The sequence below is a fragment of the Lygodium microphyllum genome, chromosome 8, assembly GCF_053477565.2.
Source record: "Lygodium microphyllum isolate KBCC chromosome 8, Lygodium_microphyllum_v1.1.10, whole genome shotgun sequence".
Lineage (NCBI taxonomy): Eukaryota > Viridiplantae > Streptophyta > Polypodiopsida > Schizaeales > Lygodiaceae > Lygodium > Lygodium microphyllum.
Window position 1 is genome coordinate 110,416,527 of NC_141142.1, and position 18,229 is coordinate 110,434,755.

The window sequence follows — 18,229 nt, forward strand, 5'->3', positions numbered from 1 at the left end:
TATGCTTCTTGGGGAACTCCCCCCCCAAAGACCAGTTTGGTGACCGATTGATCAAGTGAACGGTTGTCATAACAGCCTCTGCCCAAAAACCATGGGGTAATGCAGCATGAGAGTGCATCGTACGGACCTTATCCTGGATGGTCCGATTCATATGCTCTGCAACTCCCGTTTGGGGTGGATTATGAGGAGCAATGAGCTCCCTCTTTATCCCTTTGCTATCACAAAATGCCTGAAAGACTTTAGACACATATTTTCCACCATTGTCAGAGCAAAGACACTTAAGTGTCTTATCTGTCTGATTTTCAGCCAATGCCAAGAATTTTTTAAACTTATCAAGCACTTCATTCTTGCCACGAATAGGGTAAACCCATACTTTCCGTGTAGCATCATCGACAAAGGTGACAAAATATTTCTTTCTCCCTAAAGATAATCCTGGCATTTGACATACATCTGAGTGTACTAACTCTAGAGGAGAAGATTTCAAAGAAAGAGACTTTTTGTGAGAAGTCTGTGCATGTTTGCCATAAATACAATGATCACAATACTCAAAATCAGCATAACGAAGACAAGGCAAGTAACCCAAACGAGAAAGCACTTTCATTCATGTTTGACTCATGTGTCCCAACCGGCCATGCCACAAAGAAACACTTGGCTGCTCGGTCACGGCAACAACATGGTCATGCACACTAGATACATGGAGTGGATACAACGTATCACTCTTGCAACCTTTGGCAATAACCCTAGATCCCTTACAGCCATTTTCCATCGCCAAAGGTGGTATGAAAACCATCATCATCTAGCTTCCCTGTGCTGATCAAGCTCTTCTTGAGCTGAGATACATGCCGTACATGCTGAACGTAAAAAGAGAGCCATGCTGAAACTGTAACTGCACACTACCAATACCTGCAATCTCACATGCATAGTTTTCCCCAAGATGGACAACACCATGTCGATCCCCTATAGATGCGGAAAACCACTCACGATGAGGGGTGACATGAAAAGAAGCACTTGAATCAAGAATCCAGGTATGCATGTCATCATCTGTATCTGCAAGTAAGGCATGTGCACAAAATGTAAAGAGACAAAGAGTACATCACTCGCACTATCACTGTCATGAGTGACTACATTCACATCTTCAATTTTTACACTGCTTTTCTTAGGCTGGCTGTCCTTTTTCTCTTCCTTGCAATCATCTGTCTTCTTGCCTTTTCCTTTCTCTTTCTTCCATTTGTAGCAGTCACGTTTAAAGTGACCCTTCTTGCCACAATGTTGGCATTCAATATCTTTGCCACGTGATTTACTGCGTCCCTTACCATCATATTTTCCCTTTTGCTGTGATCTGCCCCTAGTATGCAAAGCACTGGAAGACTTATTGGATGCATTGTTTTGTCAATTCATCTCTTCCATAAGTAGAGCACTCTCTACATCAGCATACAAAAGGATCACATTAGAATTGCTCATAGCAGTCCTGAATGTATCCCAACTCTTTGGTAGAGTGCAAAGTAAGAAAGTAGCCTTAAATTCCTCATCAATCATAAATTTCAAGGCAATCAGCTGGTTGAAAATGGAGTTAAACTCACTCAAGTGAGTAGACATTGGTGTACCTTCTTTCATACGCAAATCCATAAGCTTTTTTAGCCAATACACTTTACTTGCATCGCTCTTCTATGCATGCAATTCTTCTAGTCTAGTCCATATAGCATATGCAGAATCCAAACCTTCAATGTTGAAGAGCAAGGCATCAGAAATCGATAGCTCTATGGTTGAGCATGCAAGCTCATTCAACTCATCCCAATCGTCTTGATACATGTCCATAGGCTTTGCCCCTTTAGTTTTGATCGACTTTGCCTGCTTATTTTGTAACAGGATATTGTAGCACTGTTTTTGCCACACTGCAAAATTATGTGCTCCTTCAAGCTTCTTTATATGCATTAAATTACTACTGTCATTGTTGCCAGCCATGGTTTTCAGCTCAAAAGTGACTAAAAAACCACTAAATGCAAGCCCAAATTGTCACCCAGGTGACCAAGGTACAAACAAGTATCAATCAGCAATAAATGACCACGCAGAAGTACAGATTTCAAATCTGTAATTCAATTTTTAGAAGCACCAAACCAAGTGCTACATCATTATAAAACTGATTACAACTGTTCCAAAAGGCATATATATCACTTTACATGAGAAATCCCCAAAATTTCCAAGTCTTGCGTGCACTAATATCAGTGAAATTGAAAGAATTTCACTAAAAATGTGAAAAGCCCTAAAATTTCCAGGCAGATGTGCACCGACTTTGCAATTTTTGAGTCAGATTGTCCACTTCTGTGTTGAGATCCCCAGATTTGAGAAAAGCCCCAAATTTCTGAGCCAATTTTGCACAGATCTGAAGTCTTTTGTTTACACACGCAAAGCCCCGTCAATGGTGGGTGAAGCAATTTTCAGAGAGAAAAAAAAGTTGAATTTTGGGAAAGAAAAAAAATCTAACGGGTCAACGGACTCGTCAGCTGTGTGATGTGACGCATGCTCGTTGGACACGGTGCCTGTTCGCCGTCGGGTGACCTCATCGCTGGCGTGGCCTCTCACCTGCGTACCCTCTGTCCCGTGACGCCTGGTCGCTAGCGTGGCCTCTCGCCTGCGTGCCCTCTGTCTGGTCGTTGTTCCCTATCGCGTCGCTTGTCGCGTAGCTTGATTAGTCACACAGCAACAGCCTTCTCGTTCGTTAGCTCTACAGCCCGTTGCATGCTTGGTCCATGCCTGTCGCAGAGTCACTACTTGCAACTTACACATGTGACTCTCCTGATCCCCTTTGAGCTCTTGCTCAGCCTGACGACCGTCTGCAGCACCTTACGCTCTCATACCAGTTTGAAGGAATCGATTAGACACGGAGATCGAGGAAAACAGTCTCTATACGCAATAAGAGAGACATGGAGAGGGCAAGAGAGCAGAGTATAGAGTGAATACGTTTTTAGGTACAAATGACGAGTGTACCATTTTAGATTTTAAATAGATATATGTATGAAAGTACAATGTGCTAAGGGTGTGTTCACACCTGTGCACATATAAAAGGCACGATGGCTCTTTATTCCCAACAACCTCCCACCTAAAGGCAATGTGCCTTAAGAGGAGAAAAAAATCAGCTAAGTCTAAGTATGTACAAAGCTGAAATAAATATATCTATCCAACTCCCATCATCTGTCTGCAATGAGCAAACCGCTTTGCTGGAAGACCCTTCGTGAGAAGGTCCGCAGGATTATCATCTGTATGCACTTTGACAAGCTCAATGCTCTTGCTACTGTCAAGTAATCTCTAATGAAGTGATACTTTACCTGTATATGCTTTGTCTTTGCATGAAAGACAGGGTTCCATGCTAGCATGATAGCACCCTGACTATCACAATGGAGAACATGTAACTCTGTGATGCCAAGCTCTCCCACTAGACGTGAAAGCCATAAAGCCTCCTTGCATGCCTCAGTGGCAGCTACATACTCTATCTATGTAGTAGACAATGCAACACACTTTTTTAGCCTGGAGATCCAAGAGACCGCTCCTCCTGTGAAAGTAAAACACATACCCAGAAGTGGACTTCCTGCAATCCGCATGACCAGCATAGCATAGTTTGCATCCGTAAAGCCAACAACAGATGCTTTTTTCTTTCCACAGCAGATGCACAACTCCTTTGTGCCTTTGAGGTATCTCATAATACCTTTCACTGCATCCATATGCTTCTTGCCAGGGGTTGCCATGTATATGCTAACCACTCCCACTGCAAAAGCAATGTCAGGACGTGTAGTAACCGTAGCATACATCAAGTTGCCAAGAGCTGAAGCATATGGTATCTTAGCCATTTCAACCGTCTCATCATCAGATGTAGGGTTGTCCTCTGCACTGAGTTTCACATATGGAAGCAATGGAACCCCAAAATTTTCCCCCCCCTCCATATTGAAGCGCTGCAAAACTTTGGAGATATACTCCTGATGAGATAGATACAGTAAACCTTTAGATCTATCTCTGAGTATTCGCATGCCAAGAATGTGATTTGCATCACCCAGATCCTTCATGTCAAAGCTGCCATGAAGACTTTGCTTCAATGAATCCAAGGCATGAGTATCCCTGCCAGCAATCAACATGTCATCAACATACAAAACCAAGATAATCATGTTTCCATCTAATGCCTTCTTGGTGTACAAGCAGTGATCCACTTGACTTCTGTGAAAGCCTAGGGACTGCATGAATGTATCAAACTTATGATATCATTCTCTCGGCGCTTGTTTCACCCCATACAAACTCCTTTTGAGTTTACATACCATTTGTTCTTTCCCTTGTTCAACAAACCCTTTAGGCTGCTGCATATATATGTCTTCATGCAGATCACCATGTAAAAATGCAGTCTTTACATCCATATGTATGAGCTTCATATCCTCAACTGCAACTAAGCCCAAAATGGTTCTCAATGTAGTCATCTTGACTACAAGATAGAAAATCTCATCAAAGTCAATTCCATGCTCCTGCTTGTACCCCTTTGCAACTAATCTTTCTTTGTACTTTAGTGAGGAACTAGAAGTGACTTTCATTTTGTAAACCCATTTGCATGGAAGGGTTTTCTGCCCTTTAGGCAACTACACCAAGTCCCAAGTGCCATTTTTTTTCAAGAGATTCCATCTCTCATAGCATGGCTTTATACCATTTCTTGTTGTCATGTCTGTCCATTACTTCCTTGAAGCAAGACAATTCACCACAGTCTATCAACATGACATACTTAGCCATATTAATTACACTAGGAACAAATCAGTCAGGTTGTCTAGTATCCCTAGACGATCTCCTAACCCAATGGTCATTGTTTACTGGTTGTTCTTGAAAATTTCCATTTTCAGCATGATGTCCTCGCATTTCAGCCTGCAAATCAGCATTTATAGCTTGATGTCCTGGTTGTTCTTACACATGTAATGGCTCATTTTCATGGGCAATAGCTAGCTGATCATTTCCTACATTTATAGGTTCATTTACAGTAAGTATTTACTGTTGTACAACGGGCACATTTTGTTGTCCAAAAGGTATTTCTTCGCGGAATATAACCCTACGGACCTCCTCAGTCTTTTCGAGTTGTTTGTGCATGCAATCTTCCTAGAAGATAACGTCATTGTTGTGTACTATTTCGCTTTTCTCGAGATCCCACAATTATATCCCATTTCACCCTCGTCACCATATCCTAGGAAAATGCATTTACAGGACTTTGGCTCAAGTTTGCTGCGTTTTTCTTTACAAATGTGCACAAAAGCCTTGCAGCCAAACACTTTCAAATGAGCATATGAAGGTGGTTTGCCTGACCACGCTTCTTGGAGAACTCCCCCCCTCCCCCCTCCCCCCTCCTCTCCCTCCCCCCTCCTCCCCCCCAAAAGACCTGTTTGGTGACCGATTGATCAAGTGAATGGCTGTCATAACAGCCTCTGCCCAAAAACCATGGGGTGATGCAGTATGAGAGAGCATCGTACGGACCTTATCTTGGATGGTCTGATTCATATGCTTTGCAACTCCATTTTGGGGTGGATTATGAGGGGCAATGAGCTCCCTCTTTATCCTGGATGGTTTGATTCATATGCTCTGCAACTCCGGTTTGGGGTGGATTATGAGGGGCAATGAGCTCCCTCTTTATCCCTTTGCTATCACAAAATGCCTGAAAGACTTTAGACACATATTTTCCACCATTGTCAGAGCAAAGACACTTAAGTGTCTTATCTGTCTGATTTTCAGCCAATGCCAAGAATTTTTTAAACTTATCAAGCACTTCATTCTTGCCACGAATAGGGTAAACCCATACTTTCCGTGTAGCATCATCGACAAAGGTGACAAAATATTTCTTTCTCCCTAAAGATAATCCTGGCATTTGACATACATCTGAGTGTACTAACTCTAGAGGAGAAGATTTCAAAGAAAGAGACTTTTTGTGAGAAGTCTGTGCATGTTTGCCATAAATACAATGATCACAATACTCAAAATCAGCATAACGAAGACAAGGCAAGTAACCCAAACGAGAAAGCACTTTCATTCATGTTTGACTCATGTGTCCCAACCGGCCATGCCACAAAGAAACACTTGGCTGCTCGGTCACGGCAACAACATGGTCATGCACACTAGATACATGGAGTGGATACAACGTATCACTCTTGCAACCTTTGGCAATAACCCTAGATCCCTTACAGCCATTTTCCATCACCAAAGGTGGTATGAAAACCATCATCATCTAGCTTCCCTGTGCTGATCAAGCTCTTCTTGAGCTGAGATACATGCCGTACATGCTGAATGTAAAAATAGAGCCATGCTGAAACTGTAACTGCACACTACCAATACCTGCAATCTCACATGCATAGTTGTCCCCAAGATGGACAACACCATGTCAACCCCCTGTAGATGCGGAAAACCACTCACGATGAGGGGTGACATGAAAAGAAGCACCTGAATCAAGAATCTAGGTATGCATGTCATCATCTGTATCTGCAAGTAGAGCATGTGCACAAAATGTAAAGAGACAAAGAGTACATCACTTGCACTATCACTGTCATGAGTGACTACATTCACATCTTCAATTTTTACACTGCTTTTCTTAGGCTGACTGTCCTTTTTCTCTTCCTTGCAATCATCTGTCTTCTTGTCTTTTCCTTTCTCTTTCTTCCATTTGTAGCAGTCACATTTAAAGTGACCCTTCTTGCCACAATGATGGCATTCAACATCTTTGCCACGTGATTTACTGCGTCCCTTGCCATCATTTTTGCCCTTTTATTGTGATCTGCCCCTAGTATGCAAAGCACTGGAAGACTTGCTGGATGCATTGTTCTGCCGATTCATCTCTTCCATAAGTAGAGCACTCTCTACATCAGCATACAAAAGGATCACATTAGAATTGCTCATAGCAGTCCTGAATGTATCCCAACTCTTTGGTAGAGTGCAAAGTAAGAAAGTAGCCTTAAATTCCTCATCAATCATAAATTTCAAGGCAACCAGCTGGCTGAAAATGGAGTTAAACTCACTCAAGCGAGTAGACATTGTTGTACCTTCTTTCATATGCAAATCCATAAGCTTTTTCAGCCAATACACTTTACTTGCATCGCTCTTCTGTGCATACAGTTCTTCTAGTCTAGTCCATATAGCATATGCAGAATCCAAATCTTCAATGTTGAAGAGCAAGGCATCAAAAATCGATAGCTCTATGGTTGAGCGTGCAAGCTCATTCAACTCATCCCAATCGTCCTGATCCATGTCCACAGGCTTTGCCCCTTTAGTTTTGATCGGCTTTGCCTGCTTCTTTTGTAATAGGATATTGTAGCACTATTTTTACCACACTACAAAATTATGTGCGCCTTCAAGCTTCTTTATATGCATGAAATTACTGCTGTCATTGTTGCTAGCCATGGTTTTTAGCTCAAAAGTGACAAAAAAACAAGTAAGTGCAGTCCCAAATTGTCACCTAGGTGACCAAGGTACAAACAAGTACCAATCAATAATAAATTACCATGCAGAAGTACAAATTTCAGATCTATAATTTAGTTTTCAAAAGCACCAAATCAAGTGTTACAGCATTATCAAACTGATTACAATTGTTTCAAAAGGCATGTACATCACTTTACATGAGAAATCCCAAAATTTCAGTTGCAATTTCTGTTGTACGTGTACCCACGGGCATAAAATTTGACATGAATGGTCAAAAGCCCCAAAATTTTGTGCTCACAATCATCAAACACACATCTGCATTTCCTCTGTCATGCATAGGATTGTCCAATTTTGCCAAAATAAAGCAATTTTAGCAAAACCCCCAAATTTTACCAAGTGTTGATGTCCAAATTGCGTGGAATTCAACCTACATGTACATAAAATGACCAAATGTAGCACAAATTTTGCCCAAATCGCAAAAGCCCCAAATTGCACGGGGTCCAATGTGCCTCAATGTCGAGAAATTTGGTCAATTTCAGCCCAATTTATGCATGTACATGAAAAGCCCAAAATATCGGGGACAAAATGTCACAAATTCCTACAATTTCTGAGATAAATATCACTGTTGCATCTTGCCCGCATGAAATCTGGAAAAATCCCCAAATTTTCCAAGTCCTGTATGCACTAATATCAATGAAATTAAAAGAATTTCACTAAAAATATGAAAAGCCCCAAAATTTCCGGGCAGATGTGCATCGACTTTGCAATTTCTGAGTCAGATTGTCCACTTGTGTGTTGAGATCCCCAGATTCGAGAAAAGCCCCTAATTTCTCAGCCAATTTTGCGCAGATCTGAAGTCTTGTACTTATGCGCGCGAAGCCTCGTCAGTGGGTGAAGCAATTTGCAGAGAGAAAAAAAAGTTGAATTTTGGGAAAGAAAAAAAAATCTGACGAGACAATGGATGTGTTAGCCGTGCGATGTGACGCACGCCCGCTGGACACAGCGCCTGTTCACTGTCCCGTAACCTCATCGCTGGCATGGCCTCGTGCCCGCGTGCCCTCCGTCCTGTGACGCTTGGTCGCTGGCGTGGCCTCTCGCCCGCGTGTCCTCCATCTGGTCGATGTTCCCTGTCGCGTCGCTTGTCGCGCAGCTCGACTAGTCACGCAGCAACAGCCTCCTCGTTCGTCAGCTCTACAGCCCCATCGCATGCTTGGTCCACGCCTGTCACAGAGTTACTTGCCTGCAGCTTACACCTGTGACTCTCTTGCTCGCCTTTGAGCTCTCGCGCAGCCTGATGACCATCTGCAGCACCTTACGCTCTGATACCAGTTTGAAGGAATCGATTAGGCATGGAGATCGAGGCAAGCAGTCATTACACGCATTGAGAGATATAGGGAGAGGGCGAGAGAGCAGAGTATAAAGTGAACACGTTTTTAGGTATAAATGATGAGTATACCATTTTAGGTTTTAGATAGATATATGTATGAAAGTACAATGTGCTAAGGATGTGTTCACACCCGTGCTACACAAAGAAGACTTGTGATGGTAGTCTTGATATCTTGGTACTTTATATGGATGATACATTGATTTACTGAGAGAGCTCATGATGAATTGAATGCCATGAAAATTCAGCTCAAGAAGAGATTTGAGATAAAGGACATGAGACAAGCCTTACATATTCTTGGCATGTGCATTATGTGCGATTGCTCTAAGGGGCTCCTGAACTTATCACATGACTATATATAGAAGGTCCTTGAGTACTTTCATATGTAGGATGTTAAGTCTGTTGGTTATCCCTTATCTTCCCATGTGAAGATTAGTCAAGCATATTGTCCCGAATCAAATAAGCAGAAGGTGAAGATGGCCACGATCTATTATACATATGTAGTGGATAGTTTGATATATGCCATGATAGCTACTCGTCTAAACATAGCATTTGTAATGGGAGTTGCGACATGCTATATAACTCCACCAGGCCGACAATATTGGAATACCATGAAGGATATGATAAGGTACCTAAGGCACTGCAAATATGAGCATTTGCTATGTTGCTTAGGATGCTACGATTGTTGGTAACACTAACTCTAACTATGTAAGATATGTAGATATTAGGAAGTCCATCTCTGGGTATGTCTTTACTTTTGCTAAAGGTGTTGTTTCTTGGATGTCCACAAAGCAGAAATGCATGGCCTTATCTACTACTAAGACAGAGTATTTTACAACCACTAAGACTTAGAAGACCTTATGGTTAGTAGACCATTTGGTGATAGACCTTGGTATTATGGCTACTCTTACATTGCATTCGAATTCTATGAGTGCTATCCAATTGGCCAAGAGTTGGATCTTCCATGCGAAGGCAAAGAACATTGAGATGCACTATCACTTCATCAAGGAGGTAGTAGAGGACAAGTCTATCGTGCTTCTTAAGATCTTGACTAATGAGAATCCTGTAGATTTGATCAATCACTAAAAGTCTCTCAACGAATGTTTTGCCTTCCTTAGGAAGATAATGGGTGTACAATGAGATGATGTCTAGTCATCATCCTATTGTACTTTATGTATATTTGTACTTTGCCACTTTTTACTTGTTCTCTCCTCACTAGAGATACTGTATATTAGTCATTAAGTGGGAGATGGTTGGAGATAAAGCTTGGATAAAGGCGCATGTGCCTACGCTGCTCTATATTTACTTCACACACCATGACCAAACACATGTATACTATAGTGGCACACACCCATCGCTATTACTTTATTCTTTATTCTTTCAATGACTATTGAATAAGGGAATGTTGAAGGAGAATGATATTAATAGGAAATGTAGATGGCTATAATCAAAGGCAAAGTCCAAGAAAGTCAAAGAAAATGAAAGTGCAATTGACATAGTTATGTTTTGGCGCATACTATTTTGGGAGTGCTACACTATATTATTATCATAGTTGTATTATTTTATGAGAGTGAGACATACACCCATTTACATTGTATTATCACTCGTAATTGTATTCAAGCAAGAATAGACTTGGAGCTCATAAAGCGGGTAAGATACCGAAAAGAGCGCACAAATCCTAAGTCACAATTTCCAAAACCCTAAAATGCGAAAGGGGTGAAAATCCTAAAATACAAAAGGGACACAAATCAAAATGTAAAAGGGGCATAAATCCTAAATGCTATAGGGTGGTACCGTGGTACCCTAGAGAGGGGACCTAACGTTAACCCTAATTTTGGTCTATATAAGGGTGGGAGGTCACATCCATGCTATGAAAGCTCTATCAATGCAACTATTGAAGCTTTCCATTCACTTCTTCTATTCTATTGCCTTATCTTTATTGTTGAGAGTAAGTAAGGGAGTGAGTGAGAGGTATGTTGAGTGAGGAACTTAGGATAGAGATGTGAGAGTGTGCAATAGAAAAAGGAAAGTGGACACGGAGAGAAGGAGACAAAGAGAATGCAAGAGAGAGAAGAAACAATGTGACTGCAATGGCTAAAGGTACAAGGCTGCAAGGTGAATCCTAACGCATAGCTCTACACATCAATGTGAACATCATATGTAGTAGGGCGATGAGAGAATGATGATGATTGACTGATCACACAAAGGATCAATGGTGGATAATGGATAATGAATGAAAGTAGAAGGGCATATTGCCTATATATAGGTGAAAAAGAGAGAAAACCCTAAATGTGGTAAACCCCTAAAAAAATAGCCAAAAGTGTACAAAAAGATATGCACTAATGTGTTCTCCATCTAAAGCATTTAAAACACAGAAAATGAGAGATAAACACAATGCCAAATCTCCTATTGTCCTCATCTAACTCATACTTGAGATTCACAGGCAGGAGATAACCATGCAAGACACACGATTGCTAATACCCCCTCTCAAATCCTAAATGTGGCAGAAAGCCAAAAGAGATGCAGATCTGGGGGTGGTGGGAAGAGTGCCAATGTTGATGTAGTTCCTCTCGATGAAGAAAGCCAGTCAAGGAGAAAGACCCTCTCTCCATTTAAATAGTGGACCAAATAGAGGGCCACCAAAGGGCAATGGAATTGGAGATGCCTCAAATGGATCACTCCAAAAAACTCCAATTAGCGATGGGTGAGCCAAGCCTCTAACTCAATTGAGAGACGATAGTGAGTAACTATAGAAGGTGCCATAAGGTGCATAGAAACACTAGGGACCAAGGGCTAAGCGGTAGGAAATGGTGGCCCAATGATGAAGAAAAAGAGTAGCCACACAAAAGAAAGACCCAAAGTAGACTAGAAACCCTAAAGAAACTCCTCACAATCCTAGGAAGTCCCCCTTTTGAAACACAAAGGGCTAGGAAATCCATAGTCGCATCACCAATATCGCCCCCCTCTAAAAGGGATGGGAGGTATGAAGAAACCACCAGAGAAGATGGTGGGGGATGGGATAGAACCTATGGAATAGATGGTGCATTAGCGAGAATAGGTGCAATAGTAGAAAGCTGCCTCGAAGGGCCCTGCACAAAAGAAGGGGAATGGAGCATAGATAGCTTCCTCTCTTGCCAGCATGCCACAAGTGTTGCTCTAGTAGAATAATCCTCAACAAAGTTGGTTGGCTCCATGTAGAGAACACGTGTCTCGAGACTAGGACCCCATGAGCTGAAAGGAGAGGGAATGCCCAAGTTAGAAGTATATAGGGTCTCAGAAATGGAGCTTGATGTATAGTCAGTAGACAATAGAGGCAAAGCACCAACACCACTAATATCCACCAAAGAAATGTCACCAGTGTTGACAATACCCTTTGACGGATGGAGAACCTATAACAAATCACCTCAAGGAGCCATAGGACTTGATGCATCACTAGCAATGGGTCAAGGCTGCTTAGAAGAAGAGACAGTCAAATAAGGCTTCTCCACTTGATAAATGTGTAGAAAAACTTAGTGGAAATAGCAAGTGACGTAGTGGAGGTAGATGGAGGCTCTTATGTAGATCCACCATTTTCTCTTGGATGAAGGTGAGGGTATATTCTCTGAAAATTCCCCTCAAGGTGCAAGATCTTCCCACAATGAGGACATGTGGGATATCTTCTATGCTTTCCCACAAAAGCTATATCATAGTTGAAAGATAATTCCAACTTCCTTCTCTTCCCTTTATTTTGCTTGGCTTGTTCGATACCTATAGATAAAATCGTGTAAGCACAGTCATGTGCATAGGCTCCTCAGGAATCTGGCCCACTATGACATGCACCCTGTTCGAGTACCAAGAGGTCCTCAAAACCAAAGTGCAGATGTACACAAGTCTATTCACCTAAAACCAAGCCACCCAACCTTAATAATGTCGCCCAAATAAGGAGATCTTGCACAACAATATGCAAATGAGTAGAGAGTTGACTATGCAGAAATAAGGGATTGTCCAATAGAAATAAAGACATCCAGTAGAGAAGAACACCACCCTACTATAAACACAAAGTTTCCAACTACCATAAGGGAGAAAGTAGACGGCCCCAGTTCAAAATACAAATCTATGGCCCCTTAACTAGTGATCTAAATGGTTGGTACCTTGAATAGATTGCTCCTCTTCAAGATCTCCGACTTCCATGCATGGTTCTAATACCATGTGACACTACGCAATGGAAAGAGGAAAGTGAGAACAGAGAGAAAGAGTCAAAGAGAATGCAAGAGAGAGAAGAAATAATGTGACTGCATGGTTGAAGGTACAAGGCTGCAACGGTCAACCCCAACACACAATAATCATCTGTGTGGACACTACACAATAGTAGGGGGATGAGAGAATGAGAAGGGTTGGTTGATCCCATAGAATCAATGATGGATAATGGATAATGGATAATGAATGAAAGTGGGAGGGCATGCTACTTATATATAGGTGAAAACAAGGGAAAACCCTAAATGTGGCCAAAAGCCTTTTAAAAAGGTCAAAAGTGCATGAAAAGAAATACACTAATGTGCTCTCCATCTAAAGTGTCTAAAACACATAAAATGACAAACAAAGACAATGCTAGAGCTCCTAGTATCATCATCTGACTCAAAGTGAGACTCATAAGTTGGAGATAACCACATAAGATACACCTATTGCTAACAAGAGAGAAGCTCTTCATCTTCTTGCTTTCTTCTTCTTCTTCCATTCATGGTAAGAGGGTTGAGTTTGGAGTTATGTGTGAGGTTGTGAAACAAGAGAGAGTGAGGAATCCAATGAGGTGAAGCTCTTCTCCATCTTTTTTCTTTCCTTCTTTTTCGAGCAATGGCATTTGATCATGTTGCTTGGGTTATGGAACCATATTCGAGCCTTCAAGCTTTTGGATTACAATGTGAGAAGGTAAGTTGTTGAGTTCAATAAACCTCAAAGCTAGTCTACTGTTATTGCCTTCTTGGAATAAAGAAAAGAATGCATGGTTATTAGGAGTAAAATGTCAAGAGATTGTTGCCAATATGAGTTGCAACTTCTAAAAGAATAGAAGTGTCCAACCTTAATCTTGTGCATTTAACCTAACAAACACCATAAGATGAAGTAGTGATTCTCAACACATAGACTAGACACATGCCATATGGAGGTAATACTCCAAAGTATGAATAGGTAGGTAGAGAGAGAGGTAAAGAGGAGAAAGGTGTTGGTATCAACACCATGGAAGGATTACTTGAGGATGTGTGAGGTAGGATTTAGAATATGATGCACCAAAAGTATACTCATTTGAAAATCTAAGAAGCAACAACTACACTTAATTGAGATATTTTGCTTATAGAGCCTCTTTTTTACATATTATTATGGGTTTGGATGTCCCATATGGATTGTGTGTGCTTGTTTGTTAGGAGGAGTAAAAGTGGAAGTATATGGGGCATACAAACACAAAAGCATGCATGTGCTTGCCACCAAAGCTAGCTAAGACAAAGATGTTGAATCCCCAATTATCCCAAAGGTGGTGTACATGTGTATTGAGAACTCCAGATTCTTGTCAGATGTAATCTTATAATGGGTGGTCGATAATGCTACAATGAAGATGATAGTATTAGCATTGAACATATCATGGATTTGTGGATTGGTCTTATGGAAAATTTTTACATTGATCTAGTGGGGATGTAGCTAGCATTGAGAGGCACATTTCTCATGTTGTGGGTGAATTTTTTTATCCTTGGCCAACTTACATATCTAAGCGTTTCCTATCTAGCGGACCTACTACATTACTTGTCTATCCACATGGCCTATTATTGTGCTTCATTATCTTCCTTTTTGTTGAACCATTTAGCACATTTGCATAATGCTGGAGAAATACAAGGAGCACTCTAGTGGCCCAGATGGTATATAGATTCCATTACCAATCCCTCATTCTCAAAGGCTATGTGTTCTTGTCTTCTTGTGTAGATAATTGTGTATTCAACAATTTCTTTCTTTTGCTTCTGTTGCCTATCTATTTCTCACATGGTATTAGAAGGCCAAGTACCTTGGTCCAAGTGCTCCATTAACCTAATGTGACTGGCACTACAACTCTATTCAACTCTCTTGGATTGTTTCACAGGCTATAAATCCTTGTTTTTGGATATTGTTCTAGCTCATCTACTTTGGACAAATCACATTCTAGTCATGCAGCTTTATCTACTTGATGGTCAAAATGTTTTACCTCAGTTATATGCTACTCACCTCACATTTTGTTTACCATACCTTCATTTTGCATTCAATCATTTGCCTTCACAAGCAATCATCAACTTGAATTGAATCTTCTACAATCTTACTTTGGCCTAATTTACATTCAATATAGGGTTCATGCATGTCAACTATTGTGCCTTGAATCTTCACACTCCACTTTATATTCCTATCTCTTGCTTTATCTTGAACTTTTATTTTTTCTTAAATTGATGAACCTCTAATTATGGGCTTAGTAATCATAAGTGCTCCATGTACTCTTTGACAACCCCTTATCTTTTTTCATAATTCTATCAATCAAAGGTGTCTCCATGCTGTCATAATAACAACTGAAACCAACCTTCCTTCTTAGAATGGGTGGCGATAACCTGATTTAAGAGTCAATTACAACAATAAATAAATGCACATAAACTGAAATACACACTTTACCATAACATTCTTGGACAGTAGACTCCCTGTTGGCCCCAAAACTGGCGCCCCTTGCGGTATTTCTTTATCTTCATTCAATTGGAAGGAGTACAACTTGAGATTCTTCAATCTCCTCCTGCTAACCAATTGCTCTTACTATCATAAATGTCCAGCAAGCCTTTTGGGTCATTTGCCCCTTGTTTCACCCAGGACTTCTTCTCCAATTTGACCCTTGGCTAGCCAAATGCTGCCCCAAATCAATTCGGGATGGGCTGGCTCCTAAAATCTCTTGATAATCTTCAATTATCAGCTTTGCTGATTTCAATCCCTTGAGCCTTCAATCTCTGGCACGGATCCCAAGGTGGCTGCTAAACCCTAATTTCTGCTGTAAATTAGGGTTTACTGCAAAAAATACAGTTCAACCCACCAAAAATGGCTGAAATCTCCTTCAAATGGCTGAGAATTGCTAAGAATGGTTGAGCATAGGCTGAAGGAGATGAGAGAATGCTGTAGAGAGAGAGAATTCTGAGATTTATCGCGAAGAACTGATCAAACTCTGCCCTGTTGTACCAGCCCCAAACGGATGCACCAACAACAATAGGAGCATCAGAGACTGTAATCTTTAGGAGAAAGTGCATCAACAGCAATTGCCAGCTTCCCAAGGTCAAGAATATGGAATCTCCATCACCAAAATGGTCTCCAATGGCTGGGAATTGGCCCCAAAAGCTGGCAGCAACAATCCAACACCTCTTTCCAACATCTCCAAAATGAAAAAACGAGATTTCCCTCTCCCTTCAGCCCTATTTAACATTTCCCCCACTTGCATGGAAAAGTTTTGCCAAGTGGCAGCCTTCTTAATCCATTTTCAGCAATTTCCAACCATTTAATTAATTTTTAAAATTAATTAATTTTGAAAATTAATTCAACCCTTAATCCATGCCTAGAAAATTAACCTTGCCCATCCAAAAATTAATTGGCTAGGCCATTTGCAACCCAAAGAGGTCCCATGCATTAATTGACCCTTGGACAAGCATTAATCCATTAATTAATGCCTAGTCCCTAGTGTCACCACTGGCACTTAATGGCCAATTAATGGTCCTAGGGGCAAACTCACACCAAAATTCACCTAGAATCTAACAAGTGTAACTTGTTACAACTTTTGCCTTTGACACCCATCTTTTTCACAGGGTCCTTCGGCCTTTAACTGTGAAAAAGTAGCTTGCACCTCACATGTGCAATACATGTGCATCTTTTAATTGCACATTTGATTAATCCTTTAATCAAATGTCAATTAAACATAAGCAAAGCATCAAAATTTCACATCCTCGTGACAGACCACCCCCTTGAAATCCTTGCAATCGTCCTCGATTGCACTGTAATGTGTCAAAGCAAACAATACTGCACTCGAATTTTCACAAGGCATCATAGTCAACACAACATTGGCCACTACTGACTAAGTATCTCATATGCCCACCATTTGCTGAAAATTTCCCGCCAGCATAAACATAGCATAAAGCTCAACAATAGTCCAGAACTATTGACAGAAACTCATCGAATGCATCCCAAACTCTTGTTTCTCAACAGTGCTGACTACACAACCATAGTAAAGCATAAACCGAGCCAAAACCATGGCTGAATTGTCAATGGCATTCAATACACATGCTGTTGTCCATAGAACCAGCTGAATACCACTGAAACTAATGATCATACACTGAAAGCTAGTACTCGGTAATTAGTCTCTCATGATCATAACTTGATGCAAATGTACAATTTCAGAGCTGCAGTGAAAACCATACCCATCTGCATACATACCACAATGACTAGTACACTAAATAATGACCTCATGGCAGACATACTGTCAGCACAATACCTTGGATGCATGTTGAATACATCTGAGATCCACTATACACGAGAGCAGTCCATTCTTGAAGGAGTCGAAGTGCTACCTCCCCCTTGAGTATCAGGTGGTACTCTGGACCCTTGCCCTGCTGAACCTGAAAGAGCTCAATCCAAAGTCGGCTCTAATCGAAAGGCATCAAGGTTAAGCTACAACAACTAAGGATGGTCTGCCAAGTCATCCTCTTCCTTCCATTTAGCATCCATTGGTGAACAGTTGTGAAACTTCACCCAATAGCTTATGGAAGCTTTACCTTTGACCTTTTCTCTCTATGTGCCAAAATCTGCTCGGATACCAATATCTCATTCAGCTCCTCTACATTGGACTGAATTTCAGCAGATACATCCTTAGGCACGTCAGCATAAAAAGGCATCACCAAGCTCACATGAAAGGCATAGTGTATCCGCTAGTGTAGAGGCAATTTCCATGATAGCCAGTATTAAACGGAGCATTGGACCTTTGATTCACTCAGCACTTCTTCTCCAATTTGACCCTTGGCTGGCCAAATGCTGCCCCAAATCAATTCGAGATGGGCTGGCTCTTGAAATCCCTTGATAATCTTCAATTATCAGCTGCTGATTTCAGTCCCTTGAGCCTTCAATCTCTGGCACGGATCCCAAGGTGGTTGCTAAACCCTAATTTCTGTTGTAAATTAGGGTTTACTGTATAAATTACAGTTCAGCCCACTAAAAATGACTGAAATCTCCTCCAAATGGCTGAGAATTGCTAAGAATGGTTGAGCATAGGCTGAAAGAGATGAGAGAATGCTCTAGAGAGAGAGAATTCTGAGATTTGTCGTGAAGAACTGATCAAACTCAGTTGCTGCCCTGTTGTACCAGTCCCAAACGGATGCACCAATAAGAATAGGAGCATCAAAGACTGTGATCTTCAGGAGA